This window comes from Dasypus novemcinctus, chromosome 8 (assembly GCF_030445035.2).
Source record: "Dasypus novemcinctus isolate mDasNov1 chromosome 8, mDasNov1.1.hap2, whole genome shotgun sequence".
Taxonomy (NCBI): Eukaryota; Metazoa; Chordata; class Mammalia; order Cingulata; family Dasypodidae; genus Dasypus; species Dasypus novemcinctus.
The window spans coordinates 24,711,703-24,725,466 of NC_080680.1; positions in this window are offsets into that span (position 1 = coordinate 24,711,703).

Sequence of the window (13,764 nt, forward strand, 5' to 3'; positions counted from 1 at the left end):
GATACTTAATTTATTTTTTCCCTCCTTCCTCTTTACCTTCCTCTCTTCCCCCATCCCCCCTATCTCTTCCTCCTGGGTACCCTCTAGTCTGTTTTCTGTCTCTGCAAATTTACTATTTCTAGCCATCTCTTATAGCATATAATTTTTATCCTTATGCATCTTGCTTATTTCACTGAGCATAATATTTTCAGGGTTCTTCCATGTTGCAGCATTTCTCATGACTTCAATTTTTCTTATGGCTAATATTTCATTGTGTGTATGTACTGCATTTTGTTCATTTATTGGTGGGCACTTGGGTTTTCAACTTTGGGTTATGGTGAATAATGCTGCTATAAACATTGCTGTACAAGTATCTGTTTGCAACCCTGTTTTGACTCTCTTTGGGTATATATCTTGAAGTGGGATTGCCAGGTGATATAGTAATTCTATATTTAACTTTTTAAAGGAACTGCCCTTTTGCTTTCTACAATAGCTACACCATTTTACATTCCTACTAGCAATACACTAGTGGTCCAGCTTCTCCACACCCTCTCCACCACGTTTTTTGTTTTTATAATAATAGCCATCCTTATGTGTGTGAAGTAGTATCTCATTGTGGTTTTAATTTCCATTTCCCTAATGGTTAATGATGTTGAGCATATTATCATGTGGGGGTTTTTTTGGCCATTTTTAAAATCTTTGGAGAAATATCTGTTCAAATCCTTTGCTCGTTGTAAATTGGATTGTTTATTTTATTGTTGTTGAGTTGTAAGAGTTCTTTATATATTCTGGATATTAAACCCATATTCAGTATATGCTTTGAAACTATTTTCTCCCATTCTGAAAGTTGTCTTTCTACTTTTTGATAATTTCCTTCTATGTGCAAAAGTTTTTAATTTTTTAAAAAAGATTTATTTTTTTTCCCCTCCCTTCCCCCTCCCACCCCCTCTGCCCCAGTTGTCTGTTCTCTGTGTCTATCTGCTGCGTGTTCTTCTTTGTCCGCTTCTGTTGTTGTCAGCGGCACAGGAATCTGTGTTTCTTCTTGTTGCATCATCTTGTTGTGTCAGCTCTCCGTGTGTGCGGCGCCATTTCTGGGCAGGCTGCACTTTCTTTCGTGCTGGGTGGCTCTCATGGGGTGCACTCCTTGCGCATGGGGTTCCCCTATACCGGGGGCACCCCTGCATGGCAGGGCACTCCTGCGTGGCACAGCACTCCTTGCGTGCATCAGCACCACGCATGGGCCAACTGCACGTGGGTCAAGGAGGCCCGGGGTTTGAACTGTGGACCTCCCACGTGGTAGACAGACGCCCTAACCGCGTGGCCAGGTCCGCTTCCCAAGTTTTTAATTTTGATGAAATCAGATTTATCTATTGTTTCATCCTTTTGATATCATATCTAAGAACCCATTGCTGAATTCTAGGTCATGAAGATTTGCCTCTATGTTGTAAGAGTTTTATAGTTTTAGCTCTTGTATTTAGGTTCTTGATTCATTTTGAGTTTTTTTGGTTTTTGTGTACAGTGTGAAGTAGAGGTCAAACTCCCTTCTTCTGCATGTGAAGATACAGTTTTCCACTTTTTGTTGAAGAGACTACACTTCCCCACTGTATGTACTTAGCACCCTTGTCAAGGCCACAAATTAGTTGGTAGGGAGTAGATTTGGCTCAAGTGGTTGAGCACCTGCTTCCCATGTACAAGGTCCCAGGTTTGATCCCTGGTACTTCCTAGAAACAAATAAACAAAAAAACCATCTCTCATTGGGAAGCGGATGTAGCTCAAGTGGTTGGCATCTTCTTCCCATGTACAAGGTCCTGGGTTCAATCCCTGGTATCTCCTGAAAAAAAAAAATCAACTGGTCATATATGTATGAGTCTATTTCTGGACTTTTAGTTCTGTTTCACTGATCTATTTGTCTGTCTTTGTGCCATTACCATACTGTTTTGTGATACAGTTTGAAATTGGGAAGTGTGACTCCTCTAATGCTATTCTTTTTCAAGATTGTTTTGGCTATTGGGGGCCCCTTACAGTTTCATATAAACTTAGGATCAGTTTTTCCATTTCTGCAAAAAAGGCTGCTGGAATTTAATAGAGATTGCATTGGATTTGTATGTTGCTTTGGATAATATTGACATATTAATGGTGTTAATTCTTCCAATCCATGATCATGGGCAGGCTTGTCATTTATTTAAGTCTTCCTTAATTTCTTTCAGGAGTGTTTTGTAGTTTTCAGTAAACAAATCTTTTGTATCCTTAGTTTTATTTTTCCTAGATGTTTTATTCTTTTAGGTGCTTTTTAATTTCTTTGATTGTTCATGGCTAGTGTATAGGAACACAGTTGTTTTTTTGCATATTGATCTTATATCCTGTAACTTTATTGTATTCATTTATTAGCTCTAATAAGTTCCTTGTGGATTCTTGTGGATTTTCTATATATAAGATCATGTCACCTGCAAATGAGATCATTTTACTTCTTCTTTTCCAATTTGGATACCTTTTCTTTCTTTTTCTTGCCTAATTGCTCTGGCAAGAACTTCTAGTACAATATTGAAGAGCAGTGGTGAAAGTGTTCGTTTTTTATCATATTCCTGACCTGAGTGGGAAAGTGTTCAGTCTTTCACCATTGAGTATGATGTTAGCTGTGTGGTTTTTATAAATGACTTTTATCATGTTGAGAAAGTTCCCTTCTATTCCTACTTTTCTGAGTGTTTTTTTAGTCAAGAAATGGTGCTGAATTTTGTTGAATGCCTTTTCAGCGTCAGTCAAGGTAATCGTGGTTTTTTTCCCTTCATTCTTTTTATGTAGTGTATTACATTGATTTTCATAAGTTGAACCACTCTTGCATTTCTGGGATAAATCTCACTTGGTCCTAATGTATAATCTTTTAATATGCCATTGGATTTAGTTTGCTAATATTTTGTTAAGGATTTTTACATCTATATCATAAGGAAAATTTGTCTTTTCTTGTGCAATCTTATTGAGCCCTCTTCTTTTTCACCAAGGTGGTGACAGTGTTCACCCCTGCTTGGACAGGTGGCTTCTTAGTGAGATATCCCTTTTACTGGCAACTTTTTTCTCGGCCCAAACCAACAGCCTCTGCTTCTTCTCTTGCTTTGTCTCTGGTCTGTACTTGTGTGACAGGTTAAGCAGCTGAGTAGCTGTTTGGCAGTGCAAGGCCTAGGTGAAGTGGTTGATGGTGGGGCCACTTTCAGCCACTTGTAGGAATGGCCCTTTGCTGCTGCAGCCAGATGTAGCAGGGCCATTTGACAAAGCGGATAAGGTTCCTTTGGGGTTGGATGTTCTGTCTGATACCAGAATTCTTGTGTCATTTCTCAAACAGGGCGTTTACCACCTTCTTGGCCTCCTGCTTTTTCACTGTGGCAAGAGCTGGGGCCAACTTTTTTCCCCTTGACTTTCTTTCCTTTCAGCATTTTGGGTGACAGGGAAAGAGAGCCTCTTTGGATTACTACTTGCATGAAATATTTTTTTTCCCATCCTTTCACTTTCAACCTATTTGTATCTGTGGATCTATAAATAAGATGAATCTCCTAAAAACAGCATATAGCTAGGACAAGTTTTTTTATCCATTCTGCCACTCTCTGCCTTTCGATTGGAGAGTTTTATCCATTTACATTAAAGGCAATTATTGATAAAGCAGTATTTACACTTGCCATTTTGTTAATTGTTGTCTTCTTATACCTTTTTTTGGTCTCTCCTCCATTAATGTCATTTTGTTCATATGATCTTTTATAAAGAGGCATTTTGAATCACTTATCCTTTCCTTTTGTGTAGACTTTTTAGGTATTTTCTTTAATGTTACCTTGAGAATTACATTTAGCATACTAACCTATTACAGTTTAGTTTATGTTGATTCCAACTTCAATAGCCTACACATACACAATATCTATATCCCTCCATCCTATCCTTTTATATTGTTCTTGTCACAAATGACATCTTTATGCATTATGTGCCCAGTAACAAAGATTTATGCTTGTTTTTTTTGCGTTTGAATTCTAAGCCTTATAAGAAGTAAAAAACAGCATCGCAAATGAAAAAGGAAATAATACTGTTTTTTATAGTTACCCATGTTATTACTTACACTGGAGATCTTTATTTTTTCCAGCATTAAGATACTGTGTAGTATCCCTCATTTCAACATAGAGGACTGACTCCCTTTGGCACTTCCTGTAAGGCAGGTCTAGTGGTAATGAATTACTTTAGTTTTTGTTGGTCTAGAAATTGATTAATTAATTTCTCTCTCACTTTTGAAGGACAGCTTTGCTGGGTTTATTATTATTGGGTAACAGGTTCTCTTTTGTTTGTTTTCTTTCAGCACTTTAAATATGTCCTCCCATTGCCTGTGACCTCCATGGTTTCTATTTAGAAATCAGTTGTTAATCTTGTTAAGTATTCCTTATTTATGACATGTCACTTCTCTCGCTGTTTTTAAGGTTCAGTCTTTGTCCTTGGCATTGGACAGTTTGTTCATAATGTGTCTCAGTATAGATTTGTTTGGGTTCATCCTGTTTGGCATTCATTGAGTATTTTGGATTTGTATATTCTTATTGTTCATAAGATTTAGGGAATTTTCGACCATTATTTCTTCATATTTTTTTATGGCCCCTTCTTTCTTCTCTGTCAGGGACTTCTGTGATATGTATATTGACATGTTTGATGGTGTCCTTCTGGTTTCTTAGACTCTGTGTTGTTGTTTTTTAATTATATATTCTTTTTTTTATTTCTGCTCCTGTACCTAGACCTTTCAGGTTTTTTGTCTTTCAGTTCACTGATCCTTTCTTGTGCATCCTCTATAGCCTCTTGAACCCCTCTATGGAATATTTCACTTCAATTAATATACTTGTGAGTTCCAGAATTTCCGTTTGGTTCTTCTTTATACTTTCTGTCTCATTATTGAAGTTCTTATTTTGTTTATATGTTGTTTCCTGATTTCCTTTAGTTCTTTGTCCACATTTTCTTTTAGTTCATTGATTCTATTTATGAAAATTGTTCTAAGATCTTTGGTTAGTAATTCCGGAAACTGTGCCTTCCTCTGGAATATTTTCCATTAAATTCTTATCTCCTTACAGGTTTTTGTTTTTTTGTTCTAAAGATTTATTTATTTTTCTTTATTTATCCCCCTCTTTCCTGGATGGTTCATTGTTTGCCTGCCTTCTCCAGGAGGCACCGGGAACCAAACTGGGGACCTCCCAAATGAGAGGTGAGTGCCCGGTGGCCTCAGCCCCATCCACTGTGGGCTGCAGCACCTGCAGGTTTGTGGCATCTGCTCATTGCAGTGGAGACAGCACCTGCTCATTTGTCTTTAGGAGGCACTGGGATCTGAACCTGACCTTCTATGTGGTAGGCAGGTGCCCAACTGGTTGAGCCACATCTACTTCCCCCTTACATGTTTTTAAACTTTTTTTGTGAACTGGACATGCTGAGTTTTATGTTGTGGTCACTTTGGAAATCTAGTTCTCCTACTCTTCAGTCCATAAAAAGAAAGAAAGAAAAGGGGGAAATGAAGGAAAGAGAGGAGAGGAAAAAAGAAAAAACAGAACACCCACACAAACAAAAAGGAAAAAATTAAAAAGTGCATTGCCTTTCCAAGTCCCTTGTTACGAGCTGGTGGGAAGGCAGAAGCTGCTGCTTTTAAGTCTCAAACCTAGGCTAGCATCTCTGCTTATCCTTCAGGGAACCACCAGACCCAGAAATTAAAATAGAGAAAGGAAAAAACCAACCAACCAAAAAACAAAAATAAAAAGAGGCACACTCGTTCTTTATGTCCCTGTAGATATTGGTGTAAGACCAAAAGATGCTGCTTCTGAAAGAAACTGAGGCTAACATCTGCGCTGGGCCCTCAGGGATCTGCCAGACTAAACAATACGAGAAAGATAAAGAGGAAATCCAACCAATGAAAAAGTGCACTGGGTCCTTAAGTCTTGGTAGATACTGGTATGAGCCCAAAGTTGCTGAGTTGAGGGCTAAAATCAAAGCTTGGGCTTATGCTGTGCCCTCAGGGATCTGCTTGATCAGGAAAGGCTCACACACAGAAGGAAAACAAAACAAAACAAAGCAAAAAACTGCAAAAGAAGGTGCACTAGCTTGTTAGGTCCAGGTGGGTGCTGGTGGAGGGCTGAAAGCCGTCCTACCCAGAGGGCTGAAACTGAGGTCAGCTTCTCTGGTCCTCAGGGCTCCCCCAGGCCCAACTTAACTCTCAACCCCAACTTTTAGAGGAGGTGGTTTCCTCTGCCAGCCATGGCCTCAGCCAGGAATCCAGGCCTCATTGCTACAGCCATTTCTGCAACTGCCGAGATGGGGCTGAAATACGGGAGCTGATCACTGGTTTGTACTTTCACTTACAAAAGCTGAACTTCCCTTGCATACTCTCACTTCCTCTGGTATTCCTGTAGTTGTTCTAAATGTCCATTCTGGTTCCAGGGTTACCGCCTAGTTAATTCCAGTCTCTTTTTCCAGCTCTTTCATTTGTAAAACCATTCTGCACCTGTGCTCCAGATTATTTATTTTCTGTAGCATAGCTCTCATTATATAGGTAGTCCCTTTTCTCACCTTCACCCATCATCTTCTATCAGAATCTTTTTTTTTTTAGCTGCCTACCTTGTTTGCTTGCAGTGACTGTCAGAAAAAGACACCCTTTCTCTAAGCACTTTACTGCCATCTGCTGGAGTTTGTCATAATAACCTGACACTACTATGAATGTGATGGGCCCCCTTGAATTGTGCAATGCACAGTTTGCACAATTGTAAATTAAGTAGTGGTTCTATCCCTCAGCTATGTGACTCAGGGAAAGGTGATCCCGTCTCTAGTAATAGAGGTAGATCCAGATTGATATGAATGTTTTTTTAAATATATTTTTTATTTTTCATTTTTTTAAAGATTTATTTATTTTTCTCCCTTTCCCTCCTCCTGCCCTGCTGGGTTTTTTTGTTTGTTTTGCTGTCTGTATTGTCTTCCCATTTTCTCTCCTCTAGGATTCTCTGGGATTCGATCCTGGAGACCTCTAATGGTGAAAGAGTTTTCCTGTCAATTACGCCACCTCAGTTACTGGTTTCTGCTGCGCTGCACCTTGACTCTCCCCTTGTCTCTCTTTTGATGCGTGATTCACTTGCATGGGGCACTGGCTTGCCACATGGGCATGCTTTCTCTTCTTTTTCACCAGGAGGCCCCAGAGATCAAACCCAGGTCCTCCCATGTGGTAGGCGGAAGCTCTATCACTTGAGCCACATCCACTTTGCTATGTTTTTAAAAAAAGATACTTAGACTGCACAAAATATTAAATGGAAAAATATAAGGGATTCCTATATGCCCCACTCCCCACACCTCCCACCCAACCCTACATTAAGAACTTCTTTCATTACTGTGGTATATGCATTGCAATTGATGAACATATTTGGAGCATTGTCACTAAGCATGGATTAGAGTTTACATTGTAGTTTACACTCTCTTCCAGTCCATTCGGTAGGTTAAAGCAGAATATATAATGGCCTGTGTCTGTCATTGCAATAACATTCAGTACAATTCCAAGTCCCATAAATGCTCCCATATTACACCTTTTTTTCTCTCTCCCTGCCTTTGGCATCTCCAGTGGCCACTGTCTCCACATCAAAGATATAATTTCTTTCATTGCTAGAATCCTAGTAAGTCTACAGTAGAATACCAGTAAGTCCACTCTATTCCATACTTTATTCCCCAACTCTGAGGATTCTGGGATGGTGATGCCCAATCACCTCTAATTGAGAGGGGTCTTTGATGGATGGGACTCTCTTTTTTTTAAAGATTTATTATTATTATTTTTTAAATTTCTCTCCCCTTTCCCCCCTCCCCCCCACCCCAGTTATCTGTTCTCTGTGTCCATTTGCTGTGTGTGTTCTTGTTTTTGTCCACTTCTGTTGTTGTCAGTGGCATGGGAATCTATGTATCTTTTAGTTGCTTCATCTTGCTGCTTCAGCTCTCTGTCTGTGCAGTGCCATTCTTGGGCAGGCTGCACTTTCTTTCGCGCTGGGCGGCTCTCCTTATGGGGTGCACTCCTTGCGCATGGGGCTCCCCTACACGGGGAACACCCCTGCATGGCAGGGCACTCTGCATGCATCAGCACTACGCATGGGCCAGCTCCACACGGGTCAAGGAGGCCCAGGGTTTGAACCGCGGACCTCCCATGTGGTAGGCGAACGCCCTATCTACTGGGCCAAGTCTGCTTCCCGGATGGGACTCTCTTGCTTGCAGAGACTCTCTCAGTTCCTTGGTATGGTCGTTGTCCATCCTTACTTCCTTGTTAGTTGTCCTGGGTGAGTCCAATGAACTGGAGAGTAGGTGTTGCAACTCCGCTGAGGCTCAGAGCCCACCTGGCACATGGACAGTCCAAATATTCAAGTCTCTTGGATATATACCTACCAACTCCAGCACCAATTATAGGTTCAAATAGAAGGGACAGAGAGGCATGTGTAGAGAAGTCACAACTGAGCCTAACTCTGTCACATTGGGGAGCACAGACTCCAAAGTAGGGCCCCTTGGCAAGGCACCAGACTCCAGAGATATCTGCCATGACCGTAGGACCTGGGTGTGAATGGTTTTTGTAAGCCATTTATGGTGATCCTATTCTCCTTGCTTCTGATTGCGCTTGTAATGGATACATAATCTAGTTCTGGCCAATGAAACTAAAGGGGAAGTCTGCTGGGAAGCTTCTGAAATAGGTTTCTTCACTTTCAAGAAAGGGACAGGAGAAGAATGTTCCTCTTCTTCCTCTGAGCAATGTATAACCTGAAACTGTAGAAGCCATTTGGCAGAACCAGAACCCTGCTGTGCCTGCCATGCCTGAGCCCATCCTATGTACTTTCCACCTGAGATAATAAACACATTTGCTAATTACTTTCTATCATTTTGAAATGTTTTTCTGTAACTAGTAGCAGCATTATAACACTGTTTCCAATTTAACCCTTGAAGTCAAGATTTCGATTCTCTCAAGTTATATCAGGGATGAAAACGATGACATCCATGTCCTTATTGTGGTGAAAACTTCTTGCTGTTTTCCAGTATGTATCCATACTGTCCAGAGTGTAGCTAGTACCTGATGCTCAGAATAGAGACCACTTTCCCAGCTCTTTGGTAGTTAGTTGTGGTCATGTGACTAAGTCATATGCCAGTGAGATGAAAGCAAAAATATAATGTGGTAGCTGCTGGGGTCTTCCTGTCAATCCTTTGCACTTGTCAACTTTGTTTCTTCAAACTTGCTGTCTAGATTACAACACAGACAACTTGGATGAGTCCAGACCATATTCAGTTGCTTGAGAGGAATAATGTTGGATCTCTGATACCATGGAGCACCATACAGCTCTGGACTATTTTCCCTGTCTTTTTATATAATGGGGAAGAAATTTATCTGGTTTAAATAATTTTTATTTGGGGGAGGGGGTTCTCTTAGTCACGGCTGAACCTAATCATAGCTAGTTTACCTACCTTAGAGGTACTCTTCCCTATTTTATCTTATGTGTGATCGTACTTTCCCAGTTCAGGTCAAGTAATGTCCAATAATGGTATTGGGGAATTTGAGTTTTTAGAAACTAATATATTTAACTTTACTTTCTCCATTTACAGGAAGATTATTGTTCAGCAATGAATTAGGTCATGTAAGTCTTTAAAAGCTATCCTTTGAGGGAAATGGATGTAGTTCAAGCAATTGGGTGCATACCTACCACATGGGAGGTCCCAAGTTCAGTGTTCCTGGTGCCTCCTAAAGAAGGCGAGCAAGACAGTGGGCTGGCTCAATGAGATGATGCAACAAGAAGACAAAATGAGAGACAACAAGCAGGGCGCAGATGTGGCTTAAGTGATTGGGTACCTCCCTCCCACTTGGGGAGGTCCTGGGTTCAGTTTCTGGTGCTTACTAAGAAAAAAAAAAAAGACAAGCAGACACAGAAAGCATACAGTGAATACAAAAAAATGAGGGGGGGGGAGAAATAAATAAATTAATCTTTAAATAATTAAAAGCTATCCTTTGAAACTCAGCCTTCCTATGTCAATATGGTTTAGATGATTTGTTGTTGTCATTTTAATGCTAGGGTTAAGAGGGTCTGAGCTAGCCCTATCTTTAATCCCAGCATTTATGATTGTTTCAAAAGGAAACAAAATGCTGAAATGTCAACAGAAAAGCATAAGAAATGGTACTGCTGGAAGTCCAACTATCCTTAGCTTTTAAATGGCAATTCCAGCTGGGTTTTATTGTAGCTACCAATATAAGAGGCTGAGGAGAATGTATAAGCCTTGGAGTCAGGTAGAACTGCAGTCAAAGCTTTCTTTTACCTCACTAGCTATGAGACCTTAGGCAACCACCTTCTCTGAATTTCAGTTCTTTATAAATCAGGGAAAATGCCTACCTTCCAGAGTTGTCAAATCTAAAAGAGAAACCATTAATTTTAAGACATGTACTGATTTCAGGGATATTAAAATGCAGAGGAAAAAGTTCTTCCTATAAATGCTGAAATATGGGAATGAGCCTGGCACATAATAAGTACTCAATAGTGGTAGCCATTTACCCAGACAGCCTTGTTCCTCACCATAAATTAACTTGGTTCCATTTTACTGGATGATTTTGCTAGTGAAGATGAAAAGGAGCAAGAGTCCAGGAGGCACAAAGAGCCTTCACATGTCTCTCGAATCCATCCCTTCCTTTTGATGCTTTGCATTACCCTCCTGTTTTAGGTTCTGAACTATTTCAGAAGTCCTCTCCTTTTACCTTTATCCCAGACTGGAATTCCTGCAACTTGCCATAAATATTCCTTGCAGAGTAAGGTTTGTTAGCTCTCTCTTTTCCCAGGCTGAAACAGCACACACAAAGAGCAATGGTTCCCTATTTCCTATGCAGTAGTTCTCGGCCTTTTCTCCACCAAGGCCATTTACCTGTGGCTTACCATCCTGGTGGTTTTCAAACTGTATATGAAAAATCGTAAGGAGATTATTAAGATGGCAGATATTCTGATTCAGAGAAAAAATGTGGGGTCAGGGAATCTGTATTGTTTTGTTTTGTTTTGTTTTTTGAGGTATCAGAAACCAAAGCCAGGACCTCCCATGTGGGAAACAGACGCTTCTCCACTTGAGCCATATGGACTCCCCTCTGCATTTTTAACAAACTCCTTTGGTGAGTCTTAGGATCACAATTTGAGAACCACTCACCTATAGGACTGGACTGCTACCTACAAGTTCACCCCCTTTTCACAAATTGACTCATGACTCACGCCGCAGCAAATCAGCCTATTCAGTTCCACAAGTGGTTACTGAGTACCTATGATGAACTTGGTGCCGTGCTAGGTACTAGGGAACCTTATGATAAACAAAATAGACTCTCCCTCAGCCGTTTTTGAGCTCACAGTCTAGTAGGATTCAATTTAAACTCAGTCTGGGGAAACGGACTTGGCCCAGTGGTTAGGGCGTCCGTCTACCACATGGGAGGTCCATGGTCCATGGTTGACCCGTGTGGAGCTGGCCCATGCGCAGTGCTGATGCGCACAAGTAGTGCCCTGCCACGCAGGGGTGTCCCCCGCATAGGGGAGCCCCACGCGCAAGGAGTGCGCCCCGTAAGGAGAGCCGCCCAGCACGAAAGAAAGTGCAGCCTGCCCAGGAATGGCGCCGCCCACACTTCTCGTGCCACTGAAGAAAACAGAAGCGGACAAAGAAACAAGACGCAGCGAATAGACACAGAGAACAGACAACTGGGGTAGGGGGGGAATTAAATAAATAAATCTTTTAAAAAAATAAAAAATAAACTCAGTCTGAATCTGAGGCATTCCACAATCAGATCTCAACTTTATTTCAGGCAATGGGTATCACTAATTTTCTACATACAACTTAAAAACAGTGTTTTAAACCCACCCATTAGAAGGCAGTGGGTTGTGACCAGTATTTAAAAATAAAATAAAGGAGTCACTATTAGAACACATTACATTTAGTAAAACAGAGTAATGTGTGTGTGGTTATAATGTAAAATGTATTTCATATTGTGAGTCATGGTTAAAAAGGTTTGAAAGTGTAGCAGTTTGATATAATTGATGAATTACAAAAAGAAATATTGGATTATGCCTGTAATCTGATCTGTACCTGGGCATGACTGAGTTATGATTAGGGTGTTGAGTCCCCCTTGGTGGGTGGGGACTCACAGATTAAAGGCATTGCAAAGAACAGAGTTGAGGGTTTCTGATGTTGAAATTTGATGAGACTTAAGCTGGAGCCCCGGGAAGTAAACTCACAGAGGAAAGAGAAGCCAGCTCCAGGAAGAAAGGAACCTTGAGCCCAGAGAAAAGCAAGCCCCAGGAACATAGGAACCCAGGAAGCTTGAACCCTCGCAGACATTGGCAGCCATCTTGCTCTAAATAGACTTTGGAGAGGGAAATAACTTATGCTTTATGGCCTGGTATCTGTAAGCTCCCACCCCAAATAAATATCCTTTATAAAAACCAACCAGGGAAGCGGACTTGGCCCAGTGGTTGGGGCGTCCGTCTACCACATGGGAGGTCCGCGGTTCAAACCCCGGGCCTCCTTGACCTGTGTGGAGCTGGCCCACGCGCAGTGCTGATGTACGCAAGGAGCGCCGTGCCATGCAGAGGTGTCCCCGTGTAGGGGAGCCCCATGCGCAAGGAGTGCACCCCGTAAGGAGAGCCGCCCAGAGCAAAAGAAAGTTCAGCCTGCCCAGGAATGGTGCTGCACACACTGAGAACTGACTCAGCAAGATGATGCAACAAAAAAAAACAGATTCCTGTGCCACTGACAACAACAGAAGTGGGCAAAGAAGAACATGCAGCGAAATAGACACAGAGAATAGACAACTGGGGGGGGGAGGAGGGAAGGGGAGAGAAATTAAAAAAAAATAATAATAATAATAAAAACCCAACCAATTTCTGGTACTTTGCATCAGAAGGCCTGTGGCTAACTAATACAGAAAGCCATTAATTTAATGGGATTTTGGAGCTAATTTGCTCCAACTTCTTTTTTTTTTTTTTTCCCCCTTTTATTTTTTTTAATGTTACATTAAAAAAATATGAGGTCCCCATAAACCCCCCCACCCCCCTTACCCCACTCCTCCCATAACAACAACCTCCTCCATCATCATGGGACATTCATTGCACTTGGTGAATAGATCTCTGAGCACTGCTGCACCACATGGTCAATGATCCACATTATAGTTTACACTCTCCCCCAGTCCACCCAGTGGGCCATGGGAGGGCATACAATGTCCAGTAACTGTCCTACAGTACCATCCAGGACAACTCCAAATCCTGAAAATGCACCCACATCATATCTCTTCTTCCCTCTTCCTACCATCGCAACTACCACGGCCACTTTCTCCACATCAATATTACAATTTCTTTCCTTACTAATCGCAGTAGTTCCCCAGAAGAACACCAGTAAGTCCACTCTAATCCATACTCTATTCCTCCATCCTGTGGACCCTGGAATGGTTGTGTCCACTCCACATCTATATCTAGAGGGGGCTTAGGTTCCACATGGACGCTGGATGCAATTCTCCTGCTTTCAGTTGTAGGCACTCTTGGCTCCCTGGTGTGGTGGTTGACCTTCTTCACCTCCATGTTAGCTGAGTGGGGTAAGTCCAAAAAACCAGAATGTAGGAGCTGCAAGTCTATTGAGGCCCAGGGCCTGGCTATCACATGGACAGTCCAGAGATTCAGGTCCCCTGAGTATACAATAAACCCCAGCACCAATAGGTCCCGTAAAAGTAACAGGAGAGGCTTGTGAACAAAGATGACATCTGAGTCCAACTCCATCACA